This window comes from Zea mays, chromosome 5, assembly GCF_902167145.1.
Source record: "Zea mays cultivar B73 chromosome 5, Zm-B73-REFERENCE-NAM-5.0, whole genome shotgun sequence".
In the NCBI taxonomy this organism is placed as follows: Eukaryota; Viridiplantae; Streptophyta; class Magnoliopsida; order Poales; family Poaceae; genus Zea; species Zea mays.
The window spans coordinates 198,202,622-198,216,714 of NC_050100.1; the positions used below are offsets into that span (position 1 = coordinate 198,202,622).

The 14,093-nt window shown below is 41.8% G+C and overlaps 1 long non-coding RNA gene and 1 other non-coding gene across 2 annotated transcripts; both read left to right on the plus strand.

The window, feature by feature from the left end:
- Positions 1-218: 218 nt before the first annotated feature.
- LOC115032944 (MIR394aHG) lies at positions 219-1,512 on the plus strand. The gene is made up of 2 exons (NR_163712.1): positions 219-991; positions 1,296-1,512. It is a non-coding gene; the product is annotated as an MIR394aHG (long non-coding RNA).
- MIR394a (microRNA MIR394a) lies at positions 302-427 on the plus strand. The gene has a single exon (NR_121054.1). It is a non-coding gene; the product is annotated as a microRNA MIR394a (primary transcript).
- Positions 1,513-14,093: the final 12,581 nt, after the last annotated feature.

Below are 14,093 nucleotides of genomic sequence, written 5' to 3' on the forward strand. Positions count from 1 at the left end.
AGGCCTGCTTGAAGCCATCGTCTCGTATCAAATCCCTCAGATCTCCCACAACAGCTCACACACACAGAGACCAAGAAAAGCACAATCTCATCCATCTGATCTGCATGCCCATCCCCCTCATCCCGCCCCCTCCCGCTCCCTGGAATCCCTCGCAAGCCGCAACCCTAGCTCCACTCCATTAGCTCTATAAATAGCGCACCCTGCAAAGCAGCACATACATTACACTGAAGCAAGAGCAGCTGCTGTGGCCTGTGGGTTCGTGGGCAAGCAAGCAGTAGTAGTCATGCGTGCTTATCAAAGGGGCGCTTACTGAAGAGTTCCTTGGCATTCTGTCCACCTCCTCTCGCCGATCTTGCAGAAAGTTTACCAGTTCTGTTGCATTTTTTTTGGAGGTGGGCATACTGCCAATGGAGCTGTGTAGGCCTCCCTTTGTAAAGCCCACATGACATAAATACGAGCTATACGTTGGATTTGATCATCGCCTGTGTCAGAAACGCCTTCATTAAGCTTTGTTTGCTGCCTTTTCTTGCGTGTCCATTTGATGGGCCTTTTGGTGTCGATCGAGGTGCCCCGGCCGATTCTTCTTGTTTTCTTTGCTGGGGTTAAGGTTCATCATGGTCATGGCCCGTGATATGCTTTGGGGGCAAAGTTTTGGGGGAAAGCTTTTTTAGGCTAGCTCTTAGCTACATATGGTAATCTGATCCGCTCTATTTCCAGACTAATCTCGTCTGCTTCGAGGCCGCGCGGCCATGGTTTTGACCTTTTGGGTGAAGACAAAAGATTACCCCTCTCCCCGCTTCCTCGTGCCCTTCTTACGGATCCACCATTTTTTTTTTTGCGCGCTGCCAAGTTCTTCGGAAGATTAACCCCGCAGTTTAGGCTTTCTTTCTGATTTCGCATGCAGGCGGCAGGCCTGTTCCTGGATCTCTGAAGAGATTCATCTGCAGATCATGAGGCCAGGGGCCAGTGTTGAGAAGACAGAAGCACACTAGTAAGTGTCCAGAGACAGCTGTCTCAATCCTTACACAACTACTACTATACTGCTCGAATATGTTTCGCATAGTAAAATCTATCAACCATTATACTACCTTAGCTAGGGTTTTGTGCCAGTGACTGGTGACGCTCATCATGAGATGTGCCATTCTTTTTTCCTCAGTATCATTTTCCAATAGCCCGTGCTTCTGCTCCTTATTTTTTTTGCCTGGTTCCAATAAATTTTGGTGTCAATGCCATGCATGAGCTCAAGTTGCAGCGCATAGAGAAAGTTTTCATGCTCTTCATGATTTCACCCGCAGACCTCATGACTCCTCCTGAGGCCCAATGCCAGCTGTACCGTCTGTGATACTGACCGAGTGGGAGCTTTTTGTGTTGGTCTAAGGAACTACTAGTAGTATGGCAGTCCAAAGCCTGCTCCTCCTTCCACTCGTCTGGTAGACTGGTAGCTTCCTCGGATGAAGATGATGGTTCGGTGTTTCGTTTGTAGTCTAGTTGAATGTACTCTAGATTTTTTGATAGCAGAATATTATGGCAGAGGAGTACTCTTTTAAAAAAAACAGAAATAGTTTGTCTATTTATATCTCGAGATCTATGGATGGCCGTATATCACATTCACACGAGATCTCATTCTACCCCTATTCCAATTTCACTCTATCTATATTATATTTACAGCGTTTGATTATATTCATTTAGGTCCACCAGTGAGAATAGTCTCAACGCAGTTTGCCATCACTAGACCGTGTCCAGTCACCTAAATCACTGTTTTGTTTTGTATTATAGACTGAACTGTCCGCAGAGTAGAGTTTGAATATAAGTATAAAAATTGCTGGCTAGAGCAACTTACTCATCATCATCTCTTACTTTAAACCTCACTTTATAAATAATGTAGTCTATATTGTAAAACAATGTTTTTTTACGGGTAACACGATATACTGGCTATAGCCTTGTATTGGCTATAGCCTTACCAACATGTTCCTGAATAAGTGTATAATGCACTTCTTGTTTTGCGTGGGTCAAGGAATTTCATGTTTAGCTGATTTATAGGGAAAATATGAACATATATATATATATATATATATATATATATATATATATATATATATATATATATATATATATATATATATATATTATTACATATATTCAATCAAACTCTATATTATTTAACTCCTTCAGATGAGACTTACTTTTTTTTTGTAAGGGAGAGAGTAGTACATGTATCTGCACCATGTATGTGATAAGATACATATATGAGATTTTGACAAAATGTTTGTGTCGCTATACATTATAATTCTATTATCATCTGCTACTCCTTCTGTTTCACAACATGTTTATTGTGATTTTACATTCTAATTCTACTAACAATTTGCTACTCCTTCATTTTCAAATTATTAGTCGTCTGGCCTCTTGTAGATGTGGATATATTATAATTCTACTATTTATTTACTACTACCATTCTAAATTATGAATCGTTCTGTCTCTTATATATATATGTATAGCTTTTACTATATATCTTCCTGGCCTGGCTTTTTGTGGATGTGGATACATTCTAACTCTACTATTAATCTACTGCTCCCTTTAATTTGTTCCAACATATAAATCGTTCATGCTCTTATAGACACATGACTATTACTATGCATACAAAAAGTTATGTGTCTAAAACAGTCTGAAGAACTTATAACCGAAACGAAGTGTGTAGTAATTGTTTTTAGAAAAGTCACTTGTCACTCTAATACTACCTCTTCAAATAAAGTAGAAAATTATACAATGTTTCTTTCAAGCTACTCTATTCACTCGTTTGCATGGTTCATATAGTCATACTGGCTCATTACTTGTGTTTTCAGGCTATACATTTACAAGTGTCCTAATATTTATGGGCCTATTTGATATGTTACCGTAGAAAACAGTTTTAGCACCAAAATTTAGAGCCAGAACTGAGCTACTTTATAAAGACGAGGAGCCAAAATTTATGGCTTCTTCGGAGGATATAGATCGAGGATTGTTTCTAGCCTTGCAAAGAGACCCTATTGATGTCCAACCAATGTGAATGCATACGATATAATGATAAACCTATTTTGATGTGCTCATGTTTACTTGTTCTATGCATTATTGATTTTACATGAATACGAGGAAATGAACAACTGGGTTAGAGGCTTGCCATTCCTACTAGGCGCTCGTGTGCTTTAAACTAAATTAACATCGACTCGAACATATACTTGATAGATCTTTTTCATTCTAAAAAATGTTTGTATTCTGTCAAATGAGTGAAAACTTTAGAGATTTTGGGTTTTGATTGATACTTTTTTCTCGTCTCGTCATGTGTTTGTATTCTAAGCTTTTTTTTTTGACGCAATGACAGTAGCTCTGCCTTCCAATTAAGGAAAAAAAATAGAGTGTACAAGGTTGAGAGCCTAGCCAAGCTCTCAAGTCACCCTTACAGACAAGGAGGAAGCCCCCTAGGGAGATCCCTAACTCATTCTTACAGAAGCGGTTTCACCCCTATAGAGAGAGAAGATCCTTATTAACACTCCCCACATTAATTGTTCATATGACGTTGAATCGTCGATATTCTATGTATAGACTGAAGGATTAGCATGATGTTTTCATGCATTGGCTATATTATTGAAGGTTGGAGTATCTAGTGTATGCTAACAATCTCCAGTTCAGTATGTGTCTGAAAGCCATGTCCATATGTTCACTATCTGGATTATTAGTTTATGGACTCAAGAAGTAAAAGGTTGCCCCCCCTATATTTTCATTGTTGTTTTCCAGTACCTGTAGCTGACTACAGTATGCTCTGCTGATGTTGTGTTCCCTGTGCCGTGTAGAACACACCACAATTACATAGATTCTGTTATATATTAGGGTTTGTACAACAACAACATAAATGTTTTGATCAAGACTTTGTGTCCATCAATCTGCCTGACTAACATCGTAATGGGAGTAGTTAGTTTGTTCAGCTTAAACGTACTTTGGATAATAATATGACGAACAAATTGTAATGAATTTCTGGACTGCTTGCTGTGGAAAAAGATTAAGGTTGCAGCACAGATTAGCAATAGCAAGAATCCAAAAAGCAATAAAGATCAGGCTAAAAGCGTCTAGGATCTCTAGGCATCTACCTAACACTTTTTAATTACTCAGGTCATGCTTGTTTCAGTTCAGTCTTTTTTTCTCTGAAATGCAAAGTGGTGCATGGAGATGTGCTGGTCTACAGGTCTACTAGCGTGGGGTGCTACTATATATCTTTTTGTATGTTCTTTCGTGTCAAGCATGCATAGAGTAGTGTGATGATCAGGGCGCCATGGGAACCAAATCATTATGGGCATGGCCAAGATTGAACGGATGCAGAACTAATTATGAAAGACTGACACCTTTCGGTCTTTGGTGTATACAGTACTATACAATTATGCTCCTCCCAACCTCCGTACAGCTTCTCCCCCTCATTGCCATATATATTCCATTTGAATTATGTTTAGCGTTTTTATATTTATAACATGTTTTTTTTTATTTAATCTTGGTTGTTGGTTCTACATTTATAATGATTCACATTTTGTATTTTATACTTTATATTTAAACATATATGTAAAATATAGCAACTTACTAATCTTTGTTTGACTTTAATACATATGGTCTTTTGCTCAGTGTTTTGTCTAAATAGATTGTAGCTGCAAGAGTCGCAGTACGAACAGGAAAACTGACTTTAATATGAAGTAAGCAGCCCCGGTACTCCGCTAGTAGGAGCAGGCGCACCAGTCGCCCCACCCTGCGATCAATCACGCATAGAGAAATGCTGAGAATTTGGGGAGCAAAAGATTTGGGCGCCGTAGCTATCAAGGTGTTCAAAACTGCAGGCTGTCTCTGAAAAGGCAAAGGCAGCAGCAGCCTTCGTCAACAAGCGGGCCGGCCATGGATCGAACCTGGCCCTGCCGCGCGCAGAAATGGCTTGCGCGACCGCACAAAGACGGCGACAAGGGTCAGCTCATATCACACCAAAAGATCTCCCCGATGATGGCCGAGGGATCTCGTGCCCGATCGAATGAGGTAGTAGCCGGCTGGAGCACGAGACAGTGGAGCGTACTGTATAGCGCGACACCCGACCCAGCGGGGGCGGCGCCGGCCGTGATGAGCCCGTGATCGATGATGCCATCCGGGAGGTGCGGCGGAGGCGGAGCCCAGCACCCGCAGACCACACCGCTGCATGCGTCATTATGCCATTTGCTGCTCCCCTCGTCTGCTGCTACTGCAGCTCAGCAGCTCTGATAGTACAGTGCAGTGAACTACAGTTGCATTGGCCTTGCGCCTTTGCTGTTGAAATTCCGGGATGTCTGCTGCGCACCACTACTATACTGCTGCAAGATTGGAGCTTTTCTCGGTGGAAAAGCTGATAGGCATGTGTGGACTTTTGGGAACCGGGACGTTCTTGGCGAATCGATCTTGACATGTAATCGCATCAGACCGGCACGTTTCGTCTAGTCTCGCTGAAAAAGCTGTTCGGATGCCCAGTGGATTAGGGCGCACCAAAAGGGATCAAATAAGGAGTGCTTGTTTTATAGAAACTAATTTTTAGTCACTCATCATATTTTATTTTAGTCTATAAATTGACAAATAAGGAAATAAAACTTTGTTTTAGTTTTAGTATTGAATAATTTATGGATTAAAATGAAATAAAATTGAGTGACTAAAAATTAGTATCTAGAAACTAAACACAAGTCTAGACGAAGGCCATTGACTAAATTTTAGCTAACTATGGAAATGGGCTAGAGGGACTGATTTTCTAGTGACCATGACGGAGACAATATAAGTTGGTACTCCCTCTAGCAACATGATTTAATCGTTTTGAATTTGTTCTAGGTCAAACTATTTTAACTTTAACCAACAATATATATATTTAATATTAAATTATTTTAAACTAAAAGAATTATATATTATGTTAGTTCAAGTCATCTTAAACTTTATAAAACATCCAATATAATCTATTATAGGTTGATAGTGATTGACTTAGGACAAATCAAATTGACTAAATCATGTGGACTAAAGAAGTAGGGGTTTATTTTTTCACTCTTCTTATTCTCCTTCCCTTCTCATCTTCCCTTCACATCTTTCTCCAAAAGAATATGAGGCTCATTTTTCTCTCTTCTTCCTCCTTCCTTCCCCTCTATCCTCTATCTCTTTCTCTAATGGAGTTGCATGTATATAGGGGATGGAGTTGCATTGCATGGATGTAGGAAGTGTTGAAGCCTCCAACCCCCTTCAGATCTGCCTCTGACTATATTTAGGTGTTCTAGATCTACACATGCAAGCTAAACTCAACTAAAGAAATTTAGTTGAAAGCCCCCTACCGCTCCCATCGTTAGGACGCTCCAAATCATGAGCCATCAGGTGGCGCTCCCCTCGCTAGTGAGGGCATGTAAAATCCATGTAATATAGAGTTATTAGAAGGCTAAATAAAAAAGTACGTGAGGCGTCTCTCTTTGTGGAGATTCGATCTCTCTATACATATTGTCTCTTAAACTACATTTAGATCGATTGGCTTAGGATTGTGTCATATGAAGTCTTAGCCGTTTGTTTTACATAGAAAACCAATTTAGAGGCTCAGGATTGTACTCCTTCCGATGCAGTAAAGGTAGTCATTTAGGACATGATTGTGCATACCAAGGAGTGATTAATTATCATGGAGTTTTCCCTGTCTGCCTTTATTAAATAGGGATATGGGTGCATTGATATCACCAAAACAATCAGGCTCGATTTGTTGCTGTAGCACCTCCCGAGGCATTCTAGACTGGAGGTCTCAAGCTCGATTCCTCTTGAGCGCATCTTTTTTTGCTCGATTGGTTGCTGCAACGGGACGAAGAAAACGAAGCGCATCGAGCGATGCAATTACTCAGGGGCAGCGACGTCCAAATCCCAGACCCACGCGCGCTACGACTTCTTTTGTGCACGCTCGGTCACGCGCAGGATAAAACTGATTAAGAGGCTCAGGATTATGCATGCCCTGAAGGCGTCAGACACGAGGGAGAAGGTAATCGAGAGGTGAAAGAGAGGGTATGATAGATAAACAATTCTTCAGCTTATGGATCTAAATATTCCTAGCTAAAATTTAATTGGTTATCCTTTAGCTAGCTAAAAAATTCTAAAATTAGCCATTTAAATATTAGTTATGTGGATCTAAATAGTCTGTAATCAAGTAGCACCAGCGGATGAGTACAAACTATTATACATAGTATGTACTCCATATAGATGGCAGGATATAATTCTATCTTTGGTAGCTTCATCCCCTTGATTCTAGGAGCTACACCTCCCTTATCTCCCTGATTTGATCAGGATTGTAACTACCATGTAACACCATATGTACTCAAGAGTATACATGTCCTTAGGCCGAGAGCAAAATGGTCATCGCGCCAAACCCATTAACATTAGCTTAGGAGGTGTTTGGTTTTAGAGATTAATTATTATTTAATCTATTCTATTTTATTTTAGTCCTTTAATTACCAAATACGGAAACTAAAATAGAGTTTTAGTTTTCGTGTTTAGAAATTCAGGGATTAAAATAGAAAAAAATATCTGGAGTAAAAATTAGTATTATAAACCAAACACTCCTTTAGTCTCATACATTTTCAACAAAATCTCTCTCACTTTCCCACAACACTCACGGCTCCGCAGTTTCACAGGTCACATAGCTAGCGATTTCTTTGCCCTCGTTGTGTGTGCCCTTATCCATGTCCCTTTGTTGACTCTAACGGTAGGTGTCAATAAGGAACTCTTCATCGGGGTTTGAACTAGTGCTGAGAATTATATCGGTCTCGTGCTTCGTGCTAAACGAGTTTAGTCTAAAAAGCTCAAAAAACTTTTGAGCCATGTCGTGCCAACTAGAAGTGTAAAAACTTTTGAGGTCGTGTCGTGCTTCGTGCCAAACTGAGTACTAGTTGTTAAACATAGTATATACTAAATTAATTAAACAACACGGGCTTCATTGGGCCATGCCGGCCCAATCCCGACCCATATGTGCGGGTCGTGTCGGGGGTCCAACAGGCCAGAATTTGAGGCCTGACGCCTTTGGACCGTGCTAGCCTGGTCCATATTATTTTGTGTCGACATCGTGCTTTGGGCTCATCTTTTTGGGTCGTGCTCATGCTAGCCCAAAAAGCCTGACACATATTCCCAGCACTAGTTTGAACACTTCATCCTCGTTCTCACGAAGTTATACTCATCTCATACCTATCTATACTTACTCTATTAAGAACCTAATGTGGGCACCTAGTACTACCACGGCTTCACCCTCCACGCTGGGCCCACCTCACGCACCCCGCTATGTGGGCCCCATGTCAGCGCCCGCGCGTCTCTAAGCTAGAGCCAACCCCGCACGCTCAGCTACCACCAGACTACACATACCTTAGTGTTTAGAAATGAACAATAATTATAATTATATAAAAAATAGTGTCCCCTGCTCAAGAAATTTGGGGCTATCACCAAACCACATGTACCTTAGTGTTTAGAAATAAACAATAATTATATTTGAATAAATATCTCAATACCTATTTATATGATATATAAAACTCGTAGCAAAGCACGGTGTTGGGGGCCTTCGGCTTCCGAAGGTCCTCAAAAATATAATTTAACAATGTTTCTGGAGTAAAGTACATTAACAGGTATCTTCGGACTCGGATCAGAGCCACGGTACGAAGAGGCACAAAGAACACGAAGGTTGGCGCAGAGCCGAAGCTGTGTGTAGAAGAGCTTCGGAATAGCGGCGGAAAAGGAAACCGACTTAAAGATGAAAAACCAGATTAGACCTCGAAGAATTATCATAAAGTTATTGACAAATGTAAAGGGCATTAATGTAATTTTGCGTGGGCTGCGACCCATGCCTATAAATAGGTGAACAGTATCCCCGTACTGTTCACGTTGATTTGGAATTGGCTTTTGCGTCACACTTGTGCTTTTACCTTCTCACGAGCTGAAGGTACACTTATAATTTGATATCATTTTTATCTTTCCATCATAATAAAATGGAAATGAGTCGACAATAATACACAATTGTTTATGTTATCTTTATGTTTCATATGATTCCTTCTTCATTATTATATTTTATGCTGATGAAGGTTGTCCTTCATAACCTTCGTCCGAAAATCATTATATCCTTAGGGAAATAATGCTTCGAAGGACGAAGGATATTAACATTTAACATTTTGTGTTGCCTTGTTCTTGATTCATAGCATTTGAGAACAAGTCCCCAACATTGGCGCCCACCTCCGGTGAACTAACTTCCATTTTTTGAGTCTTGAACACTTTCGGCAAGCATCACCTTCGTCATGCCGCCGAAAAAAGCTTCAGCGACAGGGGCTGGTACTTTACAGCCGCTGGATCCCAATCAGGATGTCCTTTCTCTTAGAGAGGCCCGAAGCCAGAAGAGGAAGGATGTTAGTCCAACACCTCCAGAGGATGACCTGGATCAGGAGATCCAAAACCTGGAGATCCTTCAGCAACAGGTGCAACGCAAGAAGGAGAAGATGGCTCGTCTAGCTGATCTTCAGAGACAGATAGACGAAGCTTCTGAAGAGGTTCGTCATCTTATTCAAGATGATCAAAGCCGAAGGCCTCCACGCAGAGAGCTTCATCAGGAAGGCTTCCACAATGAGGATGACTGGTATGAAGATTTCCATCATGGAAACTTTGCTTTTGATGATGCTTCTCCTCTCTCAACAGAATTGCAGGCTACACCATGACCACAGTCTTACAAGCCACCCCAGCTCCCCATGTATGATGGTCACACAGACCCGAAGCAATTCCTAATGAGCTATGAAGCAACCATATCTTCGTATGGTGGCAATACGGCAGTCATGGCAAAATCTTTTGTCATGGCCGTCAGGAGCGTTGCTCAGACTTGGTACTCTTCCCTTCGGCCAGGGACAATCACTTCTTGGCAGAAATTGAAGGATATGTTGATAACTAGCTTCCAAGGGTTTCAGACGAAGCCAGTCACCGCTCAGGCTCTCTTCCAGTGTACCCAGGACCATGAAGAGTACCTTCAGGCGTATGTCCGGAGGTTTCTGCGCCTGAGGGCACAAGCGCCAACAGTGCCCAATGAAATTGTCATTGAGGCCATGATTAAGGGGCTTCGGCCGGGACCATCAGCGCAGTACTTTGCCAGGAAGCCACCACAAACGTTGGAGAAGCTGCTCCAGAAGATGGACGAATACATTCGAGCTGACAATGACTTCCGCCAAAGAAGGGAGGAAGCATTCAGGTTCTCTGAAATGACCAGGGGCTTCGGAGGAAGATTTCACCCGAGGCATGTTAGGTCAATCCATAACTCTGCTCAAACTGATGATCGAGGGAGCCAGCAGCAAAGGCCACAACACTCTTCACAAGCTTCGGCCCAACAGCAGAGTTCTTTTCGGCCGCCAGCGCCAAGGGGCAGAGGCGCCAGGGGCTTCGGGGGAAGGTTTGGAGACCAGCCAAGAAAAATATATTGCCTATTCTGTGGTGAAGACAAGGGCCATACTACTAGGATGTGCCATGTTACCATCCAGAAGCAGAAGGAAATAGCGGAAGCAGCAGCGCAACAGAGTCAGCCGAAGCAGGTCATGCATACTGCTTCGTATCACTCACCTTATATTCCAGAATATGTAGGCAACCACCCTGCAGCTTCTGTTGCTTCGGCGAGCCAACCCCAAGCATCTTGGCAGCAACCTCCACCGCCACCGCCGATCCAACGAGGACAACAGCCAGAAGGGAGTCAGCACAATCATCTTCAGAGGGATTTCAGAGAAGAGTCCGAAGCTCGCACAGTCAACAGCACTATGCCAGAATCGAAGCACATTTATTGACAAATATCCTACCTCAACAGCAGTTCTTTTGCATTTTCTACATTCGCTATTACCCTTTTGTTAATAAGGAACAATTATGAAGAGTTTAAATGTCTTTAATTGAATTTCAATTCCTTGTAATACTTTCGTCTTTTACCATAATAAAAATATGTTTTTCCATAGGCTTGAGTTGTCGAAGCATACGAACTTATACTGATTTGAAGGACCTTTGTATTATCAAAAATTTGATCTAACGGACACAGTACAAATTGTTCGAAGCAGTAAAAAGTCGTTCCTAAGGGAGCGCAGTGTAAGTTTTCTAAACATACAGCGAAAAATAAACGCTGATTCCGCTGAAAGTAAAAGGCGAAGAAGCTCCTAAGGGAGGCTTACATCGAAAAATAAATGCTGATTCCGCTGAAAGTAAAAGGCGAAGAAGCTCCTAAGGGAGGCTTACAGCGAAAAATAACCGCTGATTCCGCTGAAAGTAAAAGGCGAAGAAGCTCCTAAGGGAGGCTTACAGTGAAAAGTCAGCGCTGATATAAAAAGTGTGTGTGCTTTATTACAGGGATATGTATCCGCGACACAAATATCATTTTGCATAACATAACATCATCACATCATTTTTGCATAACATAAGCATCATACAGCATAATGCATCTGGAACAAGAAGGGGATACAGTGTTGACCTTCGAAACATATTTTGGAAAAGAGAAAATCGTGCTAAGGCACAAGACAAATCGAGATAAAGTGTAGCCTCATCGGAAACGCAACACAAAACTTTTTTACAGCTTCGAAGAATATTTCACGAAGCTTGGACATTTTTCATCAGAGAAGTAAGCAAATTTTTATGATATAGAAAGGATTTCCTTCACGAAGCATGAAAAGAAGGGAAGTTGTTTTTTCGCCGAAGGCTCAAAAAATGGTATGTATGCAAAGTTTCATGCATCGTAAAGAATTATACAATAAATAGATTGTATATTACATTTAAAGTTACAATATATTACACATTTTTACGTTTCAAATGTTTCTACAATGGCATTCAATCCTCTTTAAGCACTATCTCTACAGCTTCGTTCAATAGTTGGTTGACAACCTTGTCCATAATGGCTTCAGCCATTTTTCTAATTTCATCGTCCCCCTTCGGGTGGGGGCCCGGAGATGCCTCAGCAGCTTCTGAGGGAAGAAAAGATACGGCTATATTACTATTACAAACCGAGAACAGAGTCTGGAATTAAAAATTACAGCATGATAAAAACCACTAATTAATACCTATGTGCCCTTCGGGCTCTGTACTTTTCTCGGCAGCTTCCGCTACTTTTCTAGCATCGTGGATGCCTTTTTCACTCCTTTGAATAATTTCTTGCGCCAATTCTCGGCCGTCGTTATCCCAGATATCGGTGAAGAATTTCCCGCCGACCATGCTTGCTTCGGGTGAGGGGTCTTTAATGTCTTCAGTAGACAAAGTAGCTTCGGACTGCGCTAAGGATTTTACATGCTCGCAGCCTTTCTTCTCCAAAACAGTAGCAATCCCTCTAGCACCCGAAAAAGCGCAGATGTCGCCGCGGCTGTTCAGAATTTCCTCGAAGGCCTCTGCTTCGTGACTGATCCATTCCATTGGACCTTCAGGATTGCCTCTTGAAAAATTCTCTTCGCTAGAGAATGCACCAACGCTGGCGAAGCTGGATTTTATTTTCTTGACGCACTCTATGGATTTAACATAGCATTTTCTCTGGGATGCACGAAGCTCCTTAACACTTATCTCCAAATGATTGGCCAATTGGTCACTAAGCTCTAGTTTTGTCTCTTCAAGTATACGTTCTTCTTTAGCTCTAGCTAGCTGTTTCTGAAGATCTTTTATTTCACGTTTTTTAGCTTCGGCCTGGGCCTTTGAAGCAGCTTCGTCCTTTTTTACCTTGTCTACCAATGTAAGCAGAATTTTATCTTTTTCCAGAGCTTCGTTTCTCAGTTTAATAACTTCTGATCGTAGATTGTTGAACGCAATTTCATAGCTCTCGTCTTCGGCACTCTTTTGTGCTCTCAATGCGTTGCTTAGAATTAAACCCTATATGAAAAAGAGTTTGTATAAGAATAAAAGAATAAGTTACGAATTATAAAATTTCCAAACGTCTAATTCCCATACCTTCAGGCTATTATACGCAAGACTATCCGCGAGATCTTCTTTTGTCATAGCACATAAGCCAGCTTCGAGCTTCGGAAACCCCATACTTCTAGCCATCTCCCTACAGACGGATAATTCTTTGTTGTCTGGGAGGCAGTATAGGAAATCTTCTTCGTTCGTCCCATTGAACACTAGTGCCCCCTTCGGATATTTCAATTCTTTGGCATAGTGGTTAGCTTCAAAATTTTCTTCTTCCGATAACTTTTCCCCCGAAGCATGTCGCACGATATAGTCATATATTTTGGAAGATGCTTCGGGGACGGCGGTATCAATTTCTTCGACCGAAGCTGGCTCTGACATTTTCATTTCTTTGGTTGCCTTTGCAATTTTTACTTCTTCTGCTTCCGAAGGTATTACCTTGGTTGGTTCTGAAGGCCCGGTTTCAACTCCAGTCTGTTGCTTCGGAGCTTCAGCAACGGACACTTCAGTAAGCGCCTCAGAAGTTTCAGCAGTCTTCTTTGGGGTTGTGCTTGGAAGTTTAATTGTTTCCAAAACATCTAACACATTAACCATTCTTTTCCTTTTTAGGGTCACTGTCGGCCCCTTCTTAATTTTTGATGCTTCAATTTCTTCTGAAGGACTTAAAATTTCTGATACCTTCACTCCCTCAGCTAATGCTTTCGCTTCTTCCGTCTCTGGTCCTTTTATCTTTTCTGTCGCTGGCACTTCGGCCATTTCTGCGACTTCTGGCAGCAGGGTTGGCTCTTCAGCCTCGGTGGCCGAAGAGGTCTCTCCGGTGAACTCAGGCACCGTGGCTGGTTCAATATAGCGTGGCCGATGTGTGAGAACTTTTACCCTTTTTCTCTTCGGTGCTGGCTCACTAGGAGCAGCTGCATCTTTTTCTTTCGCAGAAGTTGTGCCTTTTCTTTTTTGCCCTCGTATTGGATAGCGATAGTCGGGGTAGACGAACCCATTTGCATCAAATACCCGGTTGAGTCTTTTCCTTTTTCGGCCTCCGAAGGCCGCTGACAATGCAGTGTCTTCGGCCTTCGAATATACCCCAAGCAATTCATCACTTACAGTCTCAATGCTCTTTAACCAATCATCATCTGGTTCAACGAACTTGTCTCCGTACTTGAATGTATATTTCAGTCTGACTAGCCCAC